Source organism: Pezoporus wallicus, unplaced genomic scaffold (assembly GCF_028554395.1).
Source record: "Pezoporus wallicus isolate ANWC-B61680 ecotype Strahan unplaced genomic scaffold, APGP_CSIRO_Pwel_v1 contig_7545, whole genome shotgun sequence".
Lineage (NCBI taxonomy): Eukaryota > Metazoa > Chordata > Aves > Psittaciformes > Psittacidae > Pezoporus > Pezoporus wallicus.
Genome location: NW_026642398.1, coordinates 4,800,056 through 4,815,805, shown reverse-complemented (window position 1 = coordinate 4,815,805; position 15,750 = coordinate 4,800,056). Strand labels below are relative to the sequence as shown.

The window sequence follows — 15,750 nt, the reverse complement described above, 5'->3', positions numbered from 1 at the left end:
GAGACAACAGACTGCCTGTGGCATTCAAACTCCACATGCTAAATAGCAGCTTCACTCCAGGGCTTGCTAAAAAATATCAAGCCCAAGGGCCTTGTTCTGTGCTAGCTCAGAATCTTGCTTCAGCACTGGGCTGCTGGAGGAAAAAAGGGGATATATAGCTATATATACATAGAGAGAGATATAATAAGTGACATGCCTTGTTTGCAATCCAGCTAACTAAAGAGACAAAACCCAGTCCCTGAATAGTTCTACTCCCTCATGCACAGACCACCGGGCAAGGGCAAAGTGCAGGGAGGAAACAAGTCAACTGGGGAGACAAGTTATGCAAAGCTGGGGCCGGGGCGGGGGCAGAGCTCCCCACAGACATCCCCTCCCCCCCCCCCCTTATTCTCCCCCTAAAAATAAGCAATAAGAAAAGCGACCAAGTTCTGTTCCCATCAGCGAGGCCGAAGGAGAGGACGGAGAGCGCAGCCCCCAAGGACTGTGAGGTGGGGAAGCGACCCCCGGTGCGGGGGGCGCGGTGCAGGGCGCGGAGCTCCCCGCGGGGTCCCCCCGCTCACCCCCAGCCCCCGATGGCAGCTGCAGGCCCCCAACCCTCCCGCCCCACCGCCGCCCGCTCGGCCCTGGTCCCCTCTCCACCCGAGACCGCGGCCTGCGCCCCCCGCCCCAGCCAGACCCCACCGCGGAGCTCCCCGTACCTGCGAGGGGAGGCGGCGGGGGCGCACCGGAGGTGGGGTTACCTCACCCGGCCCGTTCGCAGCCCCCCGCTGGCGGCCGCCGCCCTCACTTCAGCACCGGGTCCCGCGGAGCCGCTCGGCCCCGGTTCGGCTCCGCTCGGCCCCGGTTCGGCTCCGCTCGGCCCCGGTTCGGCTCCGCTCGGCTCCCGCTCGGCCCCTGTTCGGTTCGGCTCCGCTCGGCTCGGCTCCCGCTCGGCCGCGTCTCCTCCTTCGCCTTTACTTTGACCTTTTCCGTGTCTCCGCTCCCTGTCCCCGGCACACTCTGACGTCACTGCCATGGCAACCAATCCCCGACGCGCAGCCGGGAGGGGCGGGGCCTTCTTCCCCTCGTGGCCAATGAGCGCACAGGGTGCGCGGGGCGCGTGGTGTGCGTGAGGCGCGCGGTCTCTGTGTGAGGAGTTCCCCCTGCCCCGGGCACTGGTGACGGCGGGCCCCGGGTCCTGTGTTCAGCTGCGGGCCCCTCGCTGCAAGAGACATGGAGGTGATGGAGCGGGGCCGGAGAAGGGCAACGGAGCTGGAGCAGGGCCTGGAGCACAAGTGTGATGGGGAAGGGCTGAGGGACCTGGAGAGGGGTTAGTCTGGAGAAGAGAAGGCTCAGGAGGGACCTCACTGCAACTGCTTGACTGGAGGGTGTAGTGAGGTGGGGTCGGTCTCCCAAGGAACAGGCAATAGGACAAGAGGAAACGATCTCAAGCTGCGCCAGGGGAGGTTTAGATTGGATATTAGGAAAAATGTCTTAACAGAGAGGGTGCTCAGGCATTGGAACAGGCTGCCCAGGCCCTGGAAGCGTTCACAAACCATGTAGATGAGGCCCTTGGTGACATGGGTTAGTGGTGGCCTTGCCAGTGCTGGGGTAGTGCTTGGACTTGATGATCTTAAAGGTCTTTCCCAACCTAGTTGAATTTATGGCACCATGTGTGCGTTGTGTCACCACCACCATGCAGGTCAGTGCTTCCGCCGTACAAGCCCCAGCAGTGTTAATGGGGATGCAGCGGGGAGGGCTGATGAGTATACAGGAGAGCACAGGGGGACGGCTGAGTCCTTGCAAGGCACATGCTGCAGCAGGAGCAGGGCTGGAGGGGTTGGAGCAGGAGCAGGGGAATGCTGGATATGGCTGCTATGGAGCAGTGCGTTAAAGTGCGTCCATCAGCAGAGGTAGGGGCAAACAGGGGATGACATGTTTCACGCTCATGGAGTTACTGTTTCCCCCTGCTCCAGAGGGAGAAGGGAAATCCTAACACATGAACTCAGATGCTGCTTTCTCTTCGCACGCACATGCACAAGACACGCTAATGGCATCGTAGTTTGCCTGCTCCTTAGCATCTCTGCTGTTCTTCCTTACCCCATGGTATTCCAGCACTCCTCAAGGATCAAGCTGCTTCTCTAGACCCACAGCTTACAGCATTCCCATTGTTTGGGAAGCTTATGGGCAATTGCATTTACTTTCTCCAAATATTTGGCATAGAGAACCATGCATGTACTACATGACATACAGGAGGCTGCATAGCTCAGTGCCTCAGTGCATAAATTTTTTATGTCTCAACACTTTGCTTCAAACCCTGTCAGCTGTGAAAAGGCTCCACACACACTGCATGAAACCTGTGCAAGGCAGGGGTGTGAGACTCGGGTTTGTACCTTGTTTCATGAGAGGTGTGTGCATTTACAACGCATTACACATTGGAGGCTCGGAGCTGCGGTAAGTACACAGGTATGATGTTTAAATACGCTTATCAGTTAGCAATTACACTGTGTCTTTCACCTACTCTACATGAAGAATGCACTGTGTACTTTGTATGTGCCACATACTTGTAGTAGCTGTAAAATGACAGTTTGAAATGATTTATAATGAGAAATACTCATTCAGAAATATAATCGAAGATCAATCGGGAATACAGACCGAGATGTAGTCTACAAACCCTGCCTGAAGGTGGGTAAAAAGAGCATGGGTGCAGTTTCCCTGCATTTGGAATGCAGTTCCTTTCTCCTAGACTGTTAACAAACCAATTTAAATCATATCCCGGTAAGACCTGCATTGTGAATTGATATATAGAATGGTTTGGGATGGAAAGGACCTTAAGATCATCCAGTTCCAACCCCTCTGCCATGGGCAGGGACACCTAACACTAGATCGTGTCGACCAAGGCTCTGTCCAGCCTGGCCTTGAGCACTGCCAGGGATGGCGCATTCACAGCTTCCTTGGGCAACCCATTCCAGTGCCTCACCACCCTCACAGTAAAGAACTTCCTCCTTATATCCAATCTAAACTTCCCCTGTTGAAGTTTTAACTAGTTACCCCTTGTCCTATCACTACAGTCCCTAATGAAGAGTCCCTCCCCAGCATCCCCATAGACCCCCTTCAGATACTGGAAGGCTGCTCTGAGGTCTCCATGCAGCCTTCTCTTCTCCAGGCTGAACAGCCCCAACTTTCTCAGCCTGAAACTGCTCTGGGTCTAGCACAAGTTTAATAATGAAATTATTTTGAAGAGAGCTTTTTAGCTATCAGTGACTTTGTGACATGGCTGGCAGGGCTGTGAAGGGGATGGGTTTGGCCACATGGCAGCAACTGGGACTGACTTTATGCTAACATGCGAGACAGCCATCTGGGTCTGATGTGATGGTCAACCACCATGAGCTGCACATTAAGACACGAGGACTTGGGCATTTGTATTTGTAGCACTGAAAAAACTGCAGTGTCCATGTTACCGTCTCCTCCCAAATCCCTCTTGAGTCAAATCGGGAGGAAGACTTTGAACAGCAATACCCTTCGGAAGGGCATAAATAAATGTGCCACCAGGGATATATCCGTTTGATACCAGCATGTCCGCGGAGAAGATGTTTACTTCCTGAACACCTCCTGCTGCCCTCTAGTTCACTGAGGAGACTACATCCTTTTCTCCCTGGGGAGAATCCATGCTTGTGTTCTGTATAATGGGGTAGGTAAATAGCCCTCAGCATGAGTAAATTAATGTAAAATAGACTTGTTTGGCATTTTTAACCATGAAATCTTACAAATGCCAAGATAAGCCTGTAATGATAAATTGGACATGACGAAGAGGAAATGGCACAAAAATGTCGGCAAGGGAGGAGATGGGGAAGTCAGTCCTGAGGAAGGCTCTGGCACTCGCAAGATGTGAGAGAGCCAGAGCTCATCAGTTCAAATGTAATCTCCCAGAAAGAAAGAGGAGGTTGGGGGGGAAGCAAGGGTGTCTCCTTCCTGCACAAACAATGTCAGAGTCCTGTGCCTCATTTCCATGACAAAAGCCACTCCTGGCATTGACATTCTGTGGCATCAAGTCCCCACCACAGACCTCCTCAATGTGAGGCTGAAAGAGGAGGGGAGGAATAAACTCTGCTTTCCCAAAGGGCTGGAGCTGCCGAAGAGGCCCATGGAAAGCCAATTGTGCAATGAGAGAAAACCGGGAGAGAGGATCCCTGCTCATAGCCACAGTGAAAATATAAGTGGGAGGGGGGCTAAGAGGTATTTTGATGCGTTTGCATCAACTTTGTGTGAGCAGCACTGGGTTAAAGCGAAATTATTGACGAGGACACTGACGTAGGGTTGCTTTTGAATCCTGAAGTGTTTCCTTCGTATGCATAACATCCATAAGTGCTGCTGATTTCCAATCCTGGCTCACACAGAGTTTTTATGAGTACTTTTCATCTGTCGATCTTGGAGGGCTTTACAAAGGAGAGAGCTATAAATAAGACAGATGGGAAAGTGAGGAATAGAGAGGGGCTTTTAAAGGGTGATAGATTGTTTCTTTAAGGGTTTCTGCGGATAAGAACTAGATAAGAACTGCCATTTTACTGAATATAAAATATTTTGCAACTGCACACTGTGCCAAATTACTCGTGCATAGATATTTATGTTATTAAGGTGAAAGTTTTGTCATGCTGTGTGCAAATTGTCTCTGGCTAAGCTTTTGGAAAATACAAAAAGGAAAGCATTTAATGTTCAATTTTAACGTAGTGTATGGATGTTTTAGGCACTTTTAAACTGAACAGATCAAAGCCTTTTATTCCTAAATGCCAGAAATCCAGTGATATTTGTGTAAGTGTGTAATTTGACCTGTCTGTTTTACATGTTCCCAAGGGCTTATTATAGGCAGCTTTCAAATTAAGTGGGCTGGAACATTTGATGCTCTCTTCCCTGGTTTTCAAAGCCTTTGCAGAGCCCATACTGGGTGAGTGACACTGTTGTTAAAGCGGTCGCATTTTAGTTTTATCACGAGGTACTCAGCACAACGAGGGAATGGAGATTACCCTGGTCCTGATTCCAGCTCTGCCACTCCAAGGCAGCCATTTCATTTCTGCCTCCTTTATCTTTCCCCTCCACGGAACTGGGTACAATATTTCCTTATCCTCCAAGGTGTCACAAAACTTAATTAACCTTGAGGGAAGGAATGGGTGAATTGCAAACAACAAGGATAGAGTGGGAAAGGCAGTTTAAGCATCTCCATGTTGATACTCACCTGCATGGGGCTGTTTTACCACAGATGCTCTGCAGTGCCACGAATTTGGCAAGCTTGGGAGAGCCTCGAGTAGTGTCCCTACATTTGAAATAACGTTATTGTATAACTGGCAGGCAGCCGTAGGCTGATGGCTCGGTGATGTTTTATGCAGCAATCCTTTCACCCAATGGTGACCTTGTAACTGGATCATAAAAGCCATATTCCACCCGCAATTGCACCTGAGCTGCCACTATTTACATTGCAATAGCACCTAGAGGCCCCATTGTACAAGGCACAGTAAAACTGTCACTGTCTGCAAGAGACTGAAAGTGGGAGGGGAATCAGGAACAGAAGAAAAATGTTTGTCTCAAGGTCATATATCAGAAAAGGAGCTCAGACAGGAGCAAAACTCAGGTCTCCCAAGTCCTGGTAACAATGGGGTTTAGGGAAAAAAAGGTGTATTTATATACTAGGAGTGTAAAACACTGGGAGATCATAATGTCTGCAGCAGTTTTTCTCCTTTATTATTTTTCTGGCTGTAGATATGCTTGTTTGGTAGTTTAGGGAGGGGTTTAGACACTAATATTTAGACAAATACTAAATTGCAATTAAATTGTCAATACCTTCATGAGATGCATGATTTTATCTGAAGTACGTTATGGTTTTCCTAATAGCAGACCCAAAGGATCAATATTTTTTGTGTTTGAAAAACTAATTGTTTCAGAAGCAGTTCTTGCTGGGTTGCAGTGCTCTTTTGTAGGTCATGAAACAATGAATCTTCAAGTCACATCATCCTGTTTTCTCTCCCATGTGTTTCTATGTCACTATCAGCTCTGCTTTGGTTTGATCTAACCAGATGGTATCTCACAAGATGCTAGACATGAATATTTCATATGGTTTAGAAACTGTTTTTCCTCACTCTTCAGTGGTAAAATGTGTTGATTTAAGACTTTTCACAACTTGAGACACTTTCTGGCACAGCTCCGTAACTCAGGCCAAAGACAGCTGAACATTGTTGTCATCTCACAATGTGGGAAGCAGAGGATGTTTTGGGCTGCTGGAAAAATGGAGCTGAAATTTTCCATTAAGGATAAAAAAAAAAAAAAGAAGAAAAGCATTTGTCAGGCAGCAATCTTCCAATCTAGCTGTACTTGGGTTACATTTTCCGGACATAATGTGGAAAGTCGGAGGCATTAGATCAGTGCAATTTTTGATCCATTGAATCAGCAGCCCCGTTAATCTCCCATCTCTGAGCCAGTGAATACTTTGTTTTCATTCAGAGTCAATCTTGTTTCAGTTTAGGCCATTTCTAACACTGTTTTCTTATTTACAGTGTCAGAGTCTTCAGCCACTGTATCCTGTGATATAAATCAATTAGCAGGTACTTGCCTTTTACTCAGGCTTTGCTTTTGCTTCTCTCTGGAGGCATGAGTGTTTTCTTTTTCCCTAGGTGTGTGTTGGTTTTAGTGGATAATCCATATCGAGTTGCAAGTGTTGCACTGAAACTTTGGAACTTGCAAAACCAGCTTATTCAGTTCCTTCAGCCACATATGAAACTCTTTATTTTAGCTGTAAGCATTCTCAACCATGATCCAGCTCTGGATTAAGACACACAGAGCTTGATATTCAGTTGCCCACACATAGATCTTCAGTGACATTTAAGATGTCCTAGAGGATTATGCCTAACCTCCAGCTCCTGCTGCAGAAGGTGGCAAGTCCATTGTGTAATTTCTGCCAGTCCTGTAAATGCATCTGAGATATCCTAGGGCATCTCCAATGACACTTGATGCTTGCATATCAGTTGGTTAAATGTAAATGTCTGTGTGTGGATATCTACCTCCAAGCTGAGTGTCTGTATTCCCACTAGAGTCAACAAGGATCCAGTCAGCAGAGCCTGCAGAGTTGACCATACAGACCATAAGCGTCCACTTTAGGGTATGTAATCATCATGCTTTTCTGCTTGACTTTCAGATGACACATTTTTGAGAGCAGGACATGTTTTGCTCTTTAGTGAGTATGCTGGCAACTAATTCAAAAACTTTGTGTATACCAAACAGCGCTACACAACTCCTTCTGTAACATAGAAGGAACTGTGTAGCAAAGGACTGGGGATCTAGGACTTTCTTTCCAGCTATAAGGGTGACACCTCAAAAAGGAAAGCAAATTGCCAAGCAAAATTCCTCCTTAACTCAGCTGTGCTGCTTCTCGTCACCCAACACATGCCTTGCAATCTCCTGGAGTCTTTGATGGTCCATTCATAGAAGTGAGCAGTTGTGGTCACTCAAGCCAAACTTTATATCAATGTGCATCTGCTCTTGTTTAATTTATGCTCTCCACCATATGATACTCTAGTTAGGCACAGAATCTGGTAGGTATAGTTTCCATCTAATATCAATTTCCAGGTAAGTAATATCACGGCACGGGGGTTGGAACTACATGATCTTAAGGTCCTTTCCAGTCCTAACTATTCTATGATTCTATGATCATCCTGTCTTTTAGGGAGTCATGGGAGGCAAGCGGTGAATGGTGGTGAGAAGAAGAGCTGGGAGTTGAAGTCAGCGATCCAAGGTGCTCGGGAAGATTAAGCGGGTGTAGCACAAGGCAGAAGAAAAGAAATAAGAAGGAAGAGGGAGATGGGAAGGAGAATATAGAGATAGAATTGGGAATAACAGGTATTACTGCTTGAGAAGCAGTGTCAGACGATGCCGGAAAACAGACGATAAAGCACAGAGAAGGCGTTGGTCCTTTGGCTGGACTTCAGTATCTCCCTAGGACATCAGGGGAACAAAGTGTTGAGATTAACAAGAAATCTGTGAAAGCAAAAGCAAACACTCAGGCTGTGTTTATTAAAGCAGCTTAAAGAGCAGTGTAACTTACCCCTGATGGCAGAACAGCATGGGGGATGCAGGATCTCTGCCCTCCAACACACCAGCCCTGCAGGGCCAGAGGCAGAACAGCTCCTGGGTGACATCGTCTGCTATTACAAACAGCCCCATGATCTGATTCAAAACCTGTCAAACTCTGTCAGAAGAATAGTTTGGTTGGTCCCCCTCAATGCACTGCAGCTATTAGGCAACCTTAGGACGTTCCTATTCAGGTGGTTAGAAATCTTCTGGACTAATTATTTTCTGAGCCAATTTATACCACTTGTTTTTTTCACCAGAATTGGCTTTTCACTTACATAGTTCTCCCCAGTGTTTCCCTCCCTGCTGTATTTATAGAAAGCAGTCATGTTCCCTTGCAGCCACTCTTCTGCCAGGCTAAACAAGACTCGTTATGAAACAGGACATTATAAAATAGATTCTCCATTCCCATGGTCCTTCAGAAAGTCCTTCCTTTTACCTAGTCCACACTGAATTTGCCTTTTCTGAACTCGGTCAGTTAGATGTGATCACAGATTTCCAAAGAGGATTGGTGGGTGGCAGCATTTACTTGGGACCATAGCTGCACACCACAGGCCTCTGAGACCCACTTTCAGCTTTGCCAGTTGTTACACACTTACAGAATCCATAGTGTCTATCAGTCATGGTCCCTACATCCCATTCCTGCTCCTCCCAGTGGAGTACTTGAGGGGATGTGGGTTTTCAGACTTAGCCGTTGCCCCCAGCATAGGCAGGACCCTGCAGATCTTATGGCTGGTGATAGCTTGCCTCTAGGGAGGCCCTAATTTCCACTCATCCTCACTTCTAGAAGTGTGGAAACCCTTTGCACAAGACAGGTTCGATTCATAACTGCATTTAAAATGGCAGCTTTCAGCTCCTGACTACTTTTGGATTTGCCACCTGTGTCCAAACACAATGCTTGGAGTCCAACCAAGGGACAAAAGATGCTGTTGCACACTGAGCAGCACTGTTGGGCTCTGTAAGAGATCCCAAGCACACCATCTCTCCAGCAATGGTATGAGCATAGCACTAGTTTCTCAGCCATACCTTTACAAGGAGCATTTACTGCTATGCTTCCCTTGGAAAGACAGCAGCAGGGTTGGTTTTTTTTTCCTTAAAAATCAGAACAAAACAATTTATATGTTCAAAATAAAGAAGGTGTGATCTATATGACCTTTATTGCAGTTTGTCCTCAGGAGGACTTAATCTTCAAACTGCATATTCCAGGCATGGGAGTACTCTTGCAGTGACTGCAAATATTCTTCCTGACTTATATTACTTTCCTTACTTATACAAACTAGTTCACCACATTTTTTTTTTCACAGCTGTTGTACTCACAGAGTCATTGAAGAGGCTTCTGGAGGTCTGTGGTCCAACCACTCGTTCAAAGCAGGGTTCTCTCTAAGTAGCAGTTGGTGTGCTCAGCCATACGAAGCCATGAAAACCCTCAAGGACAGAGAGTCCACTGCCCCCTGTCTGACTGAGGGGCTCAGCTGGGTCACATAGAGGCAGCCCTGAAGCTCCATGGCCAGCGCTTGAGCAGTTCAGTCCATCAGCTCATCCATGAGGCTGCTCAGGCAAGATCTGCCCTTGAGAAGCTTTCATTGCCTGTTTGACAAGGGGAGAACATATGGAGGGAAACTTACTTAGAATGTCTTCAACACTGAAGTCTCTCACCCAGAACATCCAGTTTTCTCTATTTAAAAGCCAGATCATTCTAATTTGTCTTCTAATGAAAAAAAAACCTCCATAGTCAGCTCTCTTCTGGTTTGATGTGCTTGCTTTGGGAACAGTTTGCAAGTGGATCTGTACTAAGGCTTTGGCTCTGCTCTAGTCCCATCACAGACCATCAAACCTGCCCTTGTCACACCCCTGCTCTCCTGCTACACGTATCAGAAGGATTTGACTGGAGATCATTATAGTCTGCTCACTTCTGAGTCCCCTCCACAGAGTCATCTGCCTCACTGAAAATGAAAAAAAAAGGTGTTTTTTGTCTGGTCTTAGCCCCTAATTAGATTATCTTTAGCAATTACTCCACTCTGGTGAATAGGTATACTTTTACTCTGTTTTCTTCTTAATTATGGTAGAAATATTTTACTGCGATACATCTTTTGCCTTGCTGTGTTAACTTTTCTCTCTAATGTCTCACTAGATCAGAACAACATCTGTGTACACCATGGAGGCCATGGTTCCCATCACTTTTTGATGAATGGACCTCTACCAACCTTCAGCATTCTGCACAGAACACCATGCACAGGTATTACCTAAAAATTAATTGGAAACCTTATTGGAAACATGGCTTAATGTAGCTCCAGAGACTGGCTGTGAATTAATTCCTATGGCTGAATATACCCTGTCTGAAATTTCTTCTGAACACCCTCAGGTGCTGAGGGCAGAGTGGATGGAGGGCAGAGGGAGTTATCCAGCCCCAGCAGCAGAGCTGCTGTCCTGAAGGGCTATGTGTTATGCTGTGTTTTACTGTGACAGACCCCCTCTGATGGGTATGTATCAAACACAAAAAAATTTTTGCCATCAGCCATTTCCCCAGTCTCTTTCTTTTGTGGGAAGTGGATCATGGTCCTTTGTTTACCTGCTTGGTAAATTATATCCGATACCTGAAAGCATTCTGTTGGTTTTCTTCTATAGTGATCAGTAAGGCAAAATCTACAAAATCATAGACTCATAGAATGGTTTGGGATGGAAAGGACCTTAAGATCATCCAGTTACAATCCTTGTGCCACGGGCAGGGACACCTTACAGTAGACCATGTTGACCAAGACTCTTTGCAACCTGGCCTTGAACACTGCCAGGGATGGAGCATTCACCACTTCTCTGGGCAGCCTGTTCCAGTGCCTCGCCACCCTCATAGTAAAGAACTTCTTCCTTGTATCTAACCTGAACTTCCCCTGTTTCAGTTTGAACCCATCACCCCTTGTCCTATCACTACAGTCCCTAATGAAGAATCCCTCTCCCACATCATGTAGGCCCCCTCCAGATACTGGAAGGCTGCTCTGAGGTCTCCACGCAGCCTTCTCTTCTCCAGGCTGAACAGCCCCAACTTTCTCAGCCTGTCTCCATATGGGAGGTGCTCCAGCCCCTGATCATCCTTGTGGCCTCCTCTGGACTTGCTTCCACAGCTCATTGTCCTTCTTATGTCAAGGACATCAAAACTGCACATAGTGCTGCAAGTGGGGTCTCATGAAGGCAGAATAAGAGGGTCAGGATCACCTCCTTCAACCTCCTGGAATAACAACACTGAGGCCATCATCTTGTTCAGGACTGACTGACATGGTTGACTACAGCTGTATTCTAAAACTTCTACCATCCAAACTAGGATGGCCTCATCCATGCTGCACCAGCTCTTGCATGGTGTGCAGGGACTGTTTGGGAAAATGCTAGCTGTCTGAGATAAACCCATCACTCTTCTCACAGGGTAAGATAGGGAGGATTCAGTTCCAGTGCCCAGCAACTTTCCCTGCATTTTTGCATCCATTTCTATGGCAGCTCTGCTGATTTATGTTAAAACAAATCATGTCTTTAAAAAACAGAGGAAGGGAGGACCCATAACTGTAAATCAAGCATTGCAGCTCTGATACTTGGAAAGATAATACAACAAGTTATTTGCTCATCCCTAGAGTATTGCAAGTCTATGAGAAGCAGCCAACACAGATTTGTTAAGAATAAAGCATATCACATGAATTTAATTTAGTTCTTTAACCCAGTGGATAAAGGCAAAACAGTTTTCTTGGCTGCAGTAAACATCTTGGCATAGCCCTGTGAAATGTCCTCACTGACAGATGAAGAAAACTGGTCTAGATGAGCACTGCTTAACCCGGAGGATGCCCCACATCAGCAAAGTCCAGCATATCAAGTCCCTGAAGCCACTTTCTGTGATGAGACATGAGGAAACCTCTACCAGCTGGAGGAAGCCATGGGCTTCCTGAGAAGGGGGAACATCCTTATTCAGAGGAAATTGCTATAAGGCAGAGAGCACAACTGTCTGAAAAAGTCATGCTCAAAGAGAACTTACAAGTTATTCACTTTCCACCACCCAAGGTCAGTTCTACCCCAATTTCACAATGGTTAGAATCATAGAATAGTTAGGGTTGGAAAGGACCTTAAGATCATCTAGTTCCAGCCCCCCTGCCATGGGCAGCTTTCCTGGTGATACAGAGCATACTCTTACACAGTTTGCAGAAGATAACATTATGGGAAGAGATGCAAGTGTTTTTTTTTTTTTTGGAAGACAGCATTGGAATTCAAGTGATGGAGATTGCTTTCAGAAATAGCCTATAACTGATAAAGTAAAATTAAGTAACAGCAAGTGCAAAGTACTTCACTTTTGGAAGAAAAATGAAGTGTAAAACCCCCAAACCCAAATGGTGAATATTGGTCTATTCCCCAGTATAGTAAAAAGAGAGTACAGGGCTGAATTAGATGAGACGGCTGAATATAAGCCAGCAGATAAAATGCTGTTGAGCCATTCCTGTGTATGTCACATGGAACAGATGAAAGGCTATTATTCCACTCTGCTTAGCAGGGGCAAGACCTTTCCTGTGGTGTGTGTCCCATTTTGGGCACACACGCTTTAAGAAGTAGGGTGTGCGTATGTGCATGCATACATTTGTGTGTATCAGGGAAAGCTCAGCGAGAGCGACAGCAGTGCTAAGAGATTTAGACAGCGTGACCTATCCAGAAAGACCAACCAAAGCAGGGGTTATTTAGTTTAATAAAGAGAGCATCAAGTGTGGATGTGGAAACAGGCTTCAAGCAGAGAACAGTGCTACAAAGGGAACACTCACAAGAGGCATTTGTTACACACCAAGAGCAGCCTTGCTTAGACATTAGGAAACAGCAATTAGGAGGATAATTACACACTGGGACACTAGGAAGGCTATGAAAGCCCAGGATGGGGATGGCAGGCACCTTTAAAGGTGTAGCTACCTTTCATCACACCTTAGAGTGAAGAAGTGGTGTGGTGTGAGTGCCCCTTTTGCACTGTGGTTCCCATTTCCCTCCACAGCAGTGCAGGAGACATTTCCAGCGGCAGCAAAGAGGAGATGGCTTTGTTATCCTGAAGTCTGTTCTCTGTTTCTATCCCTTAGGATATTCTTAAACTTCCCACTGAATTCACATTGATAATGATTTTACTTGGTTCTATTACAAATGACAATCTTTTTGGTGTTTTTTTGTTACTGAATATTTAATCCAGTCATTTCCAAGAGTTGGGATAAATTGTGACTGCATGGTTGCTCTTCAGTATCTCATGCCAGCAATCACAGTGATAGCATTACCTTCCTTGCTGGTGCCCAGTGTAACACTAGATCTTTGCCTTCCAAAACCTTTCTGCTTTCCTTTATCGCCACATTCACTTTCTGGAAGCCGGCCAGATCCATGTCTGCAGGCCCAGGGGATCAGACATGGTGAGGGAACAGAAAAGCAGTGTTTTCCCTGCAGTTCTTCACTCTCAGGTGGGAGCTGTCAGGTTTCTCTATTCTCAGGTCCTCTGAGGAGGGCTCACAAGTACAAAGCAGCTTTGCAAGGCAGAGATGGGTGACTGGAAAAGCACGAGAAGACCTGAAGGACGGATGCAGCTCACACCATTTCCCCATCCTAAAGAAAAGGCAATAAAAGGCAATTAAAAGTGAATGCACAGCCCCCCTCTCTCTAATTCTAGTCCTCCTCTAGTAGATACATTGTATTTTCAGGATTTACCTATTTTTCCATTATAGTTTTTAATGTCTTACATCAAGTGGGTATGAAGAGCAAACGAAAGCAAAAATCAAAACAATACCCAGAAGAAAGGGCAGCAGTTTATTCCTTTGGGATATTCTTTAGGATCTCTCAGTTCCTCCACTGCCCTACTTTGATTAGCTGTTCCCCCTCCCCCACTACGTCTGAAGTCGTGTTAATTTGTTGGCACAGTCATTTGGGGCATGATGAGTTTTGAAACTACTGTTTTAAAGCCAAGGAAAATCCTGCCAACTCATGTCCATGAAGTCAGGAGTTGTCAAAACAAACATTGCTATTTTCTGAATTGTCCCAATCTGCACCTTCTTGTGCTTGTTTCCTCTTTGCCTTGCAGGAGAGTAGAAGCGGAGCTGTGGTCAACAGGCACATGACATTCCCAACCTGAGCTTTGTTTAAGCCTGAAGAGAAGGGAATGTGACCTTTGCAAGTCATTTGTGGCATCTTGCAGTTGGCTTTAAGCTTTGCATCGGTTGTCCTGATCCTAGCTTGCTGTGCAGTCACAGCATGTCACGCACTCCATGCATACAAGTGCTGTGTGAGAGCTCAAGACAGATGCATGCAGACATAGATCATTACACTGGCATATTTCAGATACATCTTCATTATGCCATGGACTGAAAGGCTAGTCCACATGAGCTCAAGCTGTACAGGACTCTTGCTCATTGCAATGCACCCCAGACCGGTCTCATTTAAAAAGCTTATTATTTTACCTGTGTTTTCTTTCCTATACTGGATGTGGAATAGCTGTACTGTATTGCACTGCACTCTCTTTCGTAGCCAAGTTGCTTTGTACACTTCAGCTTATTAGTGAATGGAATTCTCCAAAAGCTGGGGGGGACAACACACATTTACACACCTTTGAGTCAGTTATCCAAAAACTGTATGAGGTATCTTGGGCTTTACTTAATTCAGAAGCTAAAAGGGAGCTCTTATTCTTCAAACTAAGAAACTTTGAGTTCTAAGGGGATTTATTATTATTTTTAAGATTAAGCAGATCTATGTCTTAACAAAAAAGTTAAGCTTCCTAGGAATGCCTGCAAGAGGAGCAGCCAGCACAGGAAGGGGTACTGAAGCTTGGCAGAGCCAGGGATGCTTGTGCCAAGGGATGCTGGTAGAAGTAATGGCTTGGCTGATGCAGAAGCTGATGGTTGATGAGGTTGACCACCTGGCACATGAGCTTGGATGATGTGCCCAGCTTGGTGGCAGGTGGTTTTCTTCCTGAGCATTAGCTCTGCCAGCACAAACCCATTCATCAGTGAAATCAGTGTCACTGTAAATACAGAATCTGGCCTGAATCTGGCAAAACGCTCAGTGCCTCCATCCCTTTGTCAGTGAAGCTGGAATTGCAGGTGATCTGTCCTGTCCAGATTTGATGCTATAGCAGAAAGAAACTGTAAAAGGCTGTAAAAGCCAATTTTTTTCCCCCAAAAAGAGGAAAATTATAGTCTCTCTTCTCTTTCTTACCATATTGTAAAACTGGTATTTAAACAGTTTTTTCTCCCCGAAAATTCAGGGAAAACAGCAAAATTAAAACAGCTCAGATAAAAGCACCCACATTTTCTAGTGACTTCCTCCCATCTCTGAAAAAATCCTGAAACAAACCAACCAAATGGAAAAAGCAAACTAAGAAAACCAGGGTTGTTTGCTCATTGATATAACAGTAAAAAGAATCAGCCCTGCTGAGGAATTTCTTATTATTTTCAGTCCTGCTCGGTAAGTCATTTTTGTGAAGCACTATATTGTGGTGATGCCCTGCTGATGTGTTAACAGGAATGATCTATCTGCATTGCCATTCTGAAGCTCATCTTTATAACCTGGATGTGCACGTTTGCTGCTATTTGATATTTGTTATCAAAACAGTCAATTTTCTTTTTAATGACCTGGTAATTCTTAAACTGGAAAAATATAAAAGGTTTCAGAAAGAAAAAA

The 15,750-nt window shown here is 45.8% G+C and overlaps 1 long non-coding RNA gene across 3 annotated transcripts in view; it reads left to right on the top strand.

Annotated features, from left to right (window-relative positions):
• Window positions 1–382: 382 nt before the first annotated feature.
• Window positions 383–15,750, top strand: part of LOC130610178 (uncharacterized) — an 80,116-nt gene continuing 64,748 nt past the window's right edge. For 2 of the 3 annotated variants that reach the window (XR_008974979.1, XR_008974980.1), the window contains exons 1-2: window positions 4,261–4,921; window positions 10,223–10,327. This is a non-coding gene — a long non-coding RNA (uncharacterized LOC130610178). Of the gene's footprint in view, window positions 489–4,260; window positions 4,922–10,222; window positions 10,328–15,750 lie in introns of those variants that run through there. The other variant, XR_008974981.1, reaches the window with a different exon arrangement.